At 38.6% G+C, this 9,114-nt stretch overlaps 1 protein-coding gene and 1 non-coding gene across 4 annotated transcripts in view; both read left to right on the top strand.

Moving 5' to 3' along the window:
• Positions 1 to 472: 472 nt before the first annotated feature.
• The window catches only part of PKIB (cAMP-dependent protein kinase inhibitor beta), a 121,477-nt gene continuing 112,835 nt past the window's right edge, over positions 473 to 9,114 (top strand). Inside the window, exon 1 of one of the 3 annotated variants that reach the window (XM_074309977.1) lies at positions 473 to 651. The gene's annotated coding sequence lies outside the window, so the exon portion shown is untranslated. The remainder of the gene's footprint in view (positions 652 to 9,114) is intronic. The other 2 variants (XM_074309976.1, XM_074309974.1) reach the window with 2 other exon arrangements.
• Positions 1,677 to 1,769, top strand: TRNAI-UAU (transfer RNA isoleucine (anticodon UAU)). The gene is given in 2 exon segments: positions 1,677 to 1,714; positions 1,734 to 1,769. It is a non-coding gene; the product is annotated as a tRNA-Ile (tRNA).

The raw sequence follows: 9,114 nt of genomic DNA, 5'->3' as shown, positions 1-9,114 counted from the left end.
TGTCTCTGTCTCTTATCTCTGTGTCTCTGTCTATATTTCTGTCTCTGACTCTGTCTCTCTTCCTATAGTGTCTCTGTCTCTATCTCTGTGTCTCTGTCTATATTTCTGTCTCTGATTCTCTCTCTCCGTCTCCTTCCCTTCCTCCGGATTCCCTGTAAAACCCCGCCATAGGAGGAAGGACACCTTCAAGCTGTAAAAGCCACACAGTATTACTCCTAAAACACGGAGACAGGCCTTTCGATGGCCACCTGTAATTAAAGGTAGTTTAGTTAAGCGACAGTGTTCTTTTAAAGTTAGAACACGCTTCTCCCTTTCAGAACTCCCACCTAAGGTGGCTGGGGTTGTAAGTAGTTGTGTTTGTGCTCTTGGGGAAGCCCGGGTAGGAAAGGAGGAGGAGTGGTCCAGCTCCCTCCCTTCCTTCCTCCTCCCCTTCTCCGTCTTCCCTCCCTCCCTCCCTCCCTCCCGCTCTCCGCCTCCCCGGCTCCTCTCGCCACCGCCGCCCTCCCTCCCAGCCTCTCCCCTGGCTGCCGGCTGCATCCCTCCGGGCTGTACTGAAGGGGACGAGCCGGAGAGTTTCGTGAGCAGCTCGAGGGCCACAGACAGAACTGGAGGCAGGAGAGCCGGAGCTCCTGCGGAGGCTGCGCACAGCCGGTGAGTATTGAGGTTGGATGGAGGGTACAAGGAACAGGTGCCCCCGGGGCAGAAATGCCCTCTGGGACCGGACGGGAGGAAATTGAAGTGGAGGTGTGGTAAAGAAAACTTTACCTTTTTAAAACTTGCTTCTGTGGAGAAATCAAGCCCCGGCCCCCCGCCCCTCACGTCCTCCCCCAACCCCTATGCCCTTCCCGAGCTCCATAATTGACGCTTCTCCCTCCCCATGGGGGGCCAGGGGCCTAGACCTTGGAATAGCACCGGCGCCTGAGTTGGGGTCCCAGATGTGCCCTCCCTCTGGGCAGACACGTTCCGCGGCGTTCAGGGCGGGAGGGGGAGCACCGGGAGCCCAGACCCAGACCGTCGCGTCCTGGGTTGCCTGGCTCTGTGGGAGTGGAGGGGACAGCGGCGACGGGGGGGCTAGAGATGGAGTTGGGGGGAAACGGGCCCCCAAGTTGGGGAGCCTCGCCTCGGACATCTCCCGCGATGATGGCAGGAGGGCGGACGGAGCTGGTGCTGGGGGAGCGCAGCTGGTAGCCCCGCTGATAACCCTGACGGTTACTCCAGTTGGCGCAAAAGGACAGTGCCAGTGGCATTGGAGCGGGCACCCAGCTTCGGGTAGAGCGGCTCCAAACCCCTGCCACATAGCCGCAGCACCCGCCATTCCTTTAACCCGAGTGGAGAACTGAGGCAGTATTTCTGGGAAATTAAATCTTGCGGTCAACACCCCTCCCCCCCGGAGGGGGGGCGGATCGTCACCTTTACATCAGAGATTTGGACGCGATGGCAGAAATGGCTTTGAATCCAAAGTCCTTTGTGAGTTTACGCCTCATTAAGGTTTTTTTCCTCCCTATATTTTGTTGAACTAATAATGGTATTTATACAGCAGTTTAAGATTCACAAAGTACTTTTCTTCTAGTCATCGTTTTAAAAACAACCCCCCCCCCCCCCCCCCCCCGGAATTGTTAGCCCTTTTGTGGAACTGACTAAACTGAGATTTAGAGAGTTCAGAACACCTTGCGGAAGCTCCAGTGGCGCAATCGGTTAGCGCGCGGTACTTATAAGGCAGTGCTGGCGGAGGAATGCCGAGGTTGTGAGTTCGAGCCTCACCTGGAGCATGGCTTTTTGAGTAGTTCCTCTGCCTTTCCTAGAGCTACAACAGATTCGCGGTATCCTTTCCTGCTGGCTACCGTACTTAACTGTGCTCAACACTTAAGCAATTTATTCCTCTTTCTCAGTACTGCTGGTACCCTCGCTGTTTGTGTTCCTTGTAGAAGTAATATAATGTTGAAAAAATACAGACCGTATACTTTCTTAAAATAGTGGATGATACATATTTCTAAAAAGTCACTGGAAATCCTAAAATAGATATTTTTATAATTCACTACAAAAGATGAATAATTACATGGATTTAAATTAAGGTGCAAATTAGAACTCTAATTATGTGAGCCCTTTCTCAGAAGCAGGCGTCACAGTGGTGATGGGGCTAGACTCGGAGTCAAGAAAATATAGATTGAAATCCTTTTTGACTGGAATTAGCCATATGATCTTGGACAATCATTTAACTTCTTTTCATTGCTACTGGCAGTTCTCAGACTGCAGACCACAGACTAATCTGTTTCAGTGTGAGGACATTTACTTCTCACTCCCAAGTTCCTTATTTTAAATTGTCTTTATAGTTCTTGTCTGTAAAATGGGATTGTTAAAACGTGCACTAATTGCTTTTCAGGGTTGTGATGAAAAAAGTTCTAAATGGGTTAGTATTGTTATTGGAATAATATTTTAAAAACTGAGTTAAGAAAAGAAAGTCCCTTCAGGCCCACTCTCATTATAACTAAGGCAGCTCATTGGCTCAGTGAATAGAGTTTGGGACCTGGAATTTGGAAGACTGATTTTCCTGAGTTCAAATGGGTGATTCCTAGCAAGGCACTTTATTTGCCTCAGTTTCCTGATCTGGAAAATGAGCTAGAGAAGGGAATACAACTCTTGAAATATATCTTCTAGGAGACCTGACCTTAGGGTGCTTCTCTTCTAACAATGTCAGTGATCTAAATCTTTTGGCTTTGGAATCTGTAATCCTGAGGTCCTCTGATCTAACAATACTGTTCTGTCAATGATTGTAAGTCTTCTGGCCTAGGAATTTAATAATATTTCTTCTTTTAACTTTTAGTGATCCTGACACTCTCTAACTATTGTTTTGACAATCTTGTCTGTCAATGATTCTAAAGTCTTTTGTTTTTAGGATAGTCTTAGGTCTGCTGGTCAGTATAACCAAATTCCTGAGACAACTCCTCAGTTCTACCTCTAGGCCATAAAATTAGTCTATCGATAATATGAAGAACTAGATAAATGTCTCCTAGCTTCAGGATTCTTGCTAAAATCTTTGGACTTATTCCCCTTCAATTGGCGTTACCATTACTATAAACTTTGCCCCTTTACTTGGATATAGGTTTGAGTCTGGAAACTTTTGTGACACATCTGGACAACCTTTTGGAGTCCCTCCTCAACCTTAAAAGAGCTACTTCAGTGTCCTTGCCAAGAAAATCTCAAATGGGTTCAAGAAGAGTCAGATTCAAAATGACTTAATAACAACAATACTATTCCCTTAAGGCTAATGTTATTAAAACCCCTTTGTATATGTCATAGACCTTTTTGACAGTCTGGAGAAGGTTATAGACCTCTACACAAAGTGTTTTTAAATGCATAAAATAAAATATATAAAGACAATTAATTACACTTAACTAGTTACCCAAAAAAAGTTACTTAAAAAGTTCTCAGTCACTTTCCTACAGTAAGAATTGTATTGTACTTTTTTATGCACCATGATGTATTGGATAGAGTACTGGATTTCTTGCCAAGGAAGACTTGAATTCTAATTCTGCTTCAGAAACTTTCAAGCTATATGATTTTGGGCAAATCATTTAACATCCCTGAGTACAGTTTCATCATTTATAAAATTGAAATTCAATGAGATGGCCTTTTTAGGTCTCTTTCAACCCTAAATCTTTCATCTCATAAATTTCTTTACTAGCACGTTCTGTTAACTGAATGGTTTCATTCCTTCCAAAGAAATGTGCCTCAGTAAGCATTTGGTGTTAGGCATTTCTTAATCAAATTGTCCAAGGCAACCAATAGCTTAACAAGTATTGTTGAAATTCTGAATGTTAAAACTAGCAGGGCTCTTAGAAGGGTGTGTGGTCTCCTCTCTTATTTGACAGTATGCAGTATACTCAAAGATGTCAGATTTCATTTTGAAGATAGGAATCTTTTTATTTCTCTCCCATTTAGTCAATCTATTTTAAAAAATCCTTTGGTTAGCGACTTAAAATAATTTTCCTTAAGCATTTTACATTGTTATTTAAACCTGCTGCCTTAAGTTTTGTTGTAGAATGCACCTTTTAAAAATTATAAATTATTAAATGTGAAAATTGTTAAATATAATACTAGATTCAGTGCATCAAAAGTTGTTGTAAAGAATATCCCGAGGGCATCAGATTTTGCTGTGTGTACAGTATTAGAATTCTGGTGGAACATGAGATTTTGGAAAGGATTGGCTGGGTAATGTTTATTGGAAATAGAATGTCCTTTACTTTAAAAGTAACTTTTCTGCTTTGAAGTGAATCATTATTATGATTCTATGAAAATGACATTTTTTCCAACATAGGACTAGAAAGGAAATGTGCTAAACAATTTGTTTTATAAGATGGTTCAGGGACTTGCGTTATTGCAATTAATTCTTTACAAATAAATCCTATAGCCTTTATTTCTCCAGTGCAACATTTTTATATGTCTTCTCTCAGTGACAGAGCAAACCAAAAACTCCATGATGAGAAAAAATAAGCAATAATATCTTTTAAGTCACCTTGTTAGAAAATAAATCACCACCACCACCACAAATGATTGTTAATCCACTTTAGAGTGAGAACTAAAAGAGAAAATGACATGATTTGTACATAAGAAATGATTTTTCTAATCAAGAATAGTTGCTAGTTACTTAGGTAGGTCTACCAATTATCACTTCAGTAACCTTTTCTATTAGGAAAGGGTTCTTAGCTTTAGAATTTGTTTATTCCAGTTCTTTTGTTTTGCAAATGAGAAAACCAACCCACACTGGGACTTGATCTGCCCATGGATTACAGAGCTAGATTTTGTATCCAAGAACTGTGAATCTAGATACATTGCTCTTTTCCCTTCAGTACATTGTTTCTTCCAAAACTTCTTGTTCTAAGAATGCATTGTAGAAAAATATTGTGTCTATCTATCCCATCAACTACAGCATTTTTTAGGCAGCTAGGTGGCGCAGTGGATAAAATACGATACTTGGAGTTGGGAAGATTCACCTTCACGAGTTCAAATTTGACTCAGAAACGTACTACCTGTATGACTCTGGGCAAATTACTTAATCTCTTTTGCTCAGTTTCGTCATCTGTAAAAAATGAGCTGGAGAAGGAAATGGCAAACCACGTTGGCATTTTTGCAAAGAAACTCCAAATGAGGTCTCAAAGTGAGTCAGACACATAACTGAAGACTAACAAGCACTTGTACTTATCTGATGCTGTGATCAGTCTCTACAAAGGAATTTAAGCAAATTACCCTCAAAGAGCTCAGATTCTGAAAAATACTGATGACAGTAAGACACGTACATTCAAAATTATTGTTCAGTAGACTGGGCACTCGAAACAGCAAATTAAATAAACTCTCCTCTTCTCCAACAACTCATGTTCTGAGAGAAGAGGTGATGACATGGGCCTGGGTACCAAACATTTTATTTACTAGGACAACAAAAACAAAACCCCAGCATTTGAAGAACCCCATACTTTTATGTCTGCATTAAAAAAAGGAGTTCAGTGAAAGTATAAATGAGACCATAAAAAATTCAGTAGATGCACAAACAGATGGTAGCTGAACAGGACAGAGTTATCTTAACTAGGTTAAAGAATGCTAAAAACCTTGCTTCTGAAAATGGAAAGGGGAGATGAGATGAGGATCCCTGTACATTAGAGTTTGGAGCTCTGGATAACTGTTTGGTAGTGGCAGTGGCCAACATAAAGAGTTCCTTTTCAACTCTTTGTGTTTCCCCAAATCTTTTCCTTGCCACCTTAAACCCTTTAGGATCTCCTAGGCTTATGAAAATGAATGGTGTGGATACTTGCAAAATTAACTATGAACTTTCTTTTTTGGGTAGAGAAGGGAAGGATGAGATGGATTAAAGGGGTATCAAGCCTAAAAAAAAGATTTAAAAGTCAAGAGGCCTAGAGAAAACAATAACATAGTTTATTCAAGTATATTTTTATTTTAACAGTAAAATGTTATATTTCTTGTTTGCTCTTTATAGATAATATACATGTCTCAGGAGTTAAAAATACTAATCTGTTTTGGTGAAATCAGGTTATTTTTCTCTGTACACAATAGAAATAACTAGTCTAGCATATATATTTATTTTGAGAATTAGAATACTCCCATGCAAACCCTGAAGAGACAGATATAAAATAAAAAATCAAAACACTTAAATTAGCCCCACGCATCTGGCTTTCTTTGCTAAAGAGGCTTTTAAATCTAATGGAAAGCCAAACTCAACATATGCCTTATTTTACCACACTCTTTTGAAAGCCTATAAGCAGAATGGCTATAGGTTTAGAAGAAGTTCCAAACCTTAAATCCTGTATGAGGGATTCTCAAATTTTTTGTATCATGAATTCTTTTGGCAGTTTAGTGAGATATAGGAATACCTTCCCATAATGATTTTTTAAATAAAATATTCATAATTTAAGAAAATAGTAAATTTTAGTTTGAGGTTAATGAAAATAAAAGTATAATAAAAGTAGGAGTGCTGTCAGAGGACCCCAAGAAACCCTGTCCTAGAGACTTCACTGACTCTTGTTATCTCATATTTATATCAGTGAAGAGACAATAAGCTCATAATTATATGAACATATAGATTCAATCTCTATGAGTACTCTTTTTTTATTATAGCTTTTTATTTACAAGATATATGAATGCGTAATTTTACAACACTGACAATTGCTAAGCCTTTTGTTCCAATTTTTCCCCTCCTTCCCCCCACCCCCCTCTCCCAGATGGCAGGTTGACCAATACATGTTAAATATTTTAAAGTATAAATTAAATACAATATATGTATACATGTTCAAACAGTTATTTTGCTATTTAAAAAAAAAAAAGAATCGGACTTTGAAATAGTGTACAATTAGCCTGTGAAGGAAATAAAAAATGCAGTCGGACAAAAATAGAGGTATTGGGAATTCTATGTAGTGGTTCATAGACCTCTCCCAGAGTTCTTTCGCTGGGTGTAGCTGCTTCAGTTCGTTACTACTCTTTTGGAACTGATTTGGTTCATCTCATTGTTGAAGATGGCCACATCCATCAGAATTGATCATCATATAGTATTGTTGTTGAAGTATATAATGATCTCCTGGTCCTGCTCATTTCACTCTATGAGTACTCTTAAAGTTATATGGATGAAAAATATAAAATTACTTGTATTTTCCCCATCCTAAACTTTAATTATATTCAGTGATAGAGGAGAAAGTATTTTATAAGGTGTTACTGGAAGTAAGGCTTAGACTATCTTACAATAAGCTTTTAGTACTTAAATGATCTGGATAGAATGTAAGCTTCTTGAGGGCAGGGACTATTTTATTCTTTGTTTCTTTGAGAGCCTTGTACAATATCTCCCATATCTGTTTGTTTGTTTTTTTTAATTAAATTTTACTTCATATAGTGATATTTCAGGAAATGTTTTGACCTATAATCTGCCTCCGTTATTATTATTAGCTTTTTATAACAATAGGATTTTGCTGCATTGTAGTGATAACTGAGCTGTTAATAAGCCAGTATAATAGAGACTTACATAGTTCAGTGGTGATGTCCCTTGACATAGCACATGACCTCAATATTAATTAGTTTCAGTTTCTTCCTCTTGCCCTAGTTACAGGGGTGGGAAGTTATTTTTTTTTCCCTCCCATTGCTTTACTATGCCTGCCCTTATAGAAAGTATAAAACAAATTATGATCTATTTTGTCTAGTCATATTAACAATCTTAGCATAGATTCCTGTGTAGGGATCATCTACAAAGAAAGGATTGTGATCAACTCAACAACAGCAAATAGAGTCATCAGCTTCTGAACAGTCCATGATCCCATTTGGGGTTTTCTTGGAAAAGATACTGGAGTAGTTTACCATTTCCATCTCCAACTCATTTTATAGGTGAGGAAACTGAAACAGGGTCAAGCAACTTCCCCCACATCACACAGTTAGTAAGCATCTGAGGCCACATTTGAACTTACGATGAATCAAGCTTCCTGACTCCAAGCTCAGTGCTCTATCCATTTCAGCACCTAGCTATACCTTGTCTAAGTTAATACATCTATAAATGTAAATGTGAATTCTAGGTTTGAGTGCTTGACAGAAAAATAAATACTTCCCCTCACTTATTCCGTTACTTTAGGATGGAAAGGGCAAAAAATTATGGTACTCATTTCACCTTTAAAAACAAGTTTCCTAATGATTTGCAAACTTTTTTATACTTTCCCAATTAGTTACCTCAAGCAACAATTGATTTCTTTCCTCACTTTGTCAGTATCTGCTTGCAAACAGTCTATCCTAATAACCCTTTTAGGAGCCTGGGAACTATTGATAAGGTTACTGCTGAGGAGCAGCATGTTTTATTTGTTGTAAGTGTAATTTGAAATTGTTGTTGACATTTGTTCATTAAACAATAATTTTCTTAATTTTCTATATCCATCAAAGGAGTAAGGGAGGAAAAATATCTCTGAAAACACAACTTCACTCCCACACCTCAAGCTAATAATAGATTCTTTTAAAAATAAGGAAGATTTAAAATTTATTCATGTTTATGGATTTGTATTTTTCAAAAATGGGTTGCTTATCAGTGCTTGCTGTTAGAGTGAAACTTAAGAAATTTTGGCATACTAATGTTAATGTTTGATATAATATCAAATACTTTTTTCTTCCAAACTCTCATGCTTTTTTGGTGTAGAAACACCTCACTTATCCAGCATTTGTTAGAATGAATTATTCCAAATCTGGGAATTTTCCAAGACAACTAAAATTTGTTCCTTTAAGGAAAAAATTTATTTTATTAATTTTTGATGGATAGTTTTACTAATGTGTTTCCACACCTCTTTCCCTTTTTAAACCAAGGTTACTGAACATAATTTAATCTTAAATACTCAGGAATATCAGTTGTGGTACCCTCAGAGGAACTGAAAATTTGGTTCTATTCAACCCTCTATTTAATAACCCCAGACTACTGAATACTTTGATTTCTGAACTACTCTTCCTTCCTTCCTTCCTTCTTTTTTTCTTTCCTTCCTTCCTTCCTTCCTTCCTTCCTTCCTTCCTTCCTTCCTTCCTTCCTTCCTTCCTTCCTTCCTTCCTTCCTTCCTTCCTTCCTTCCTTCCTTCCTTCCTTCCTTCCTTTCTT

The sequence above is a fragment of the Sminthopsis crassicaudata genome, chromosome 4, assembly GCF_048593235.1.
Source record: "Sminthopsis crassicaudata isolate SCR6 chromosome 4, ASM4859323v1, whole genome shotgun sequence".
NCBI classification, from domain to species: domain Eukaryota; kingdom Metazoa; phylum Chordata; class Mammalia; order Dasyuromorphia; family Dasyuridae; genus Sminthopsis; species Sminthopsis crassicaudata.
The sequence above is the reverse complement of the archived record's forward strand: the minus strand, read 5'-3'. Positions and strand labels throughout refer to the sequence as shown.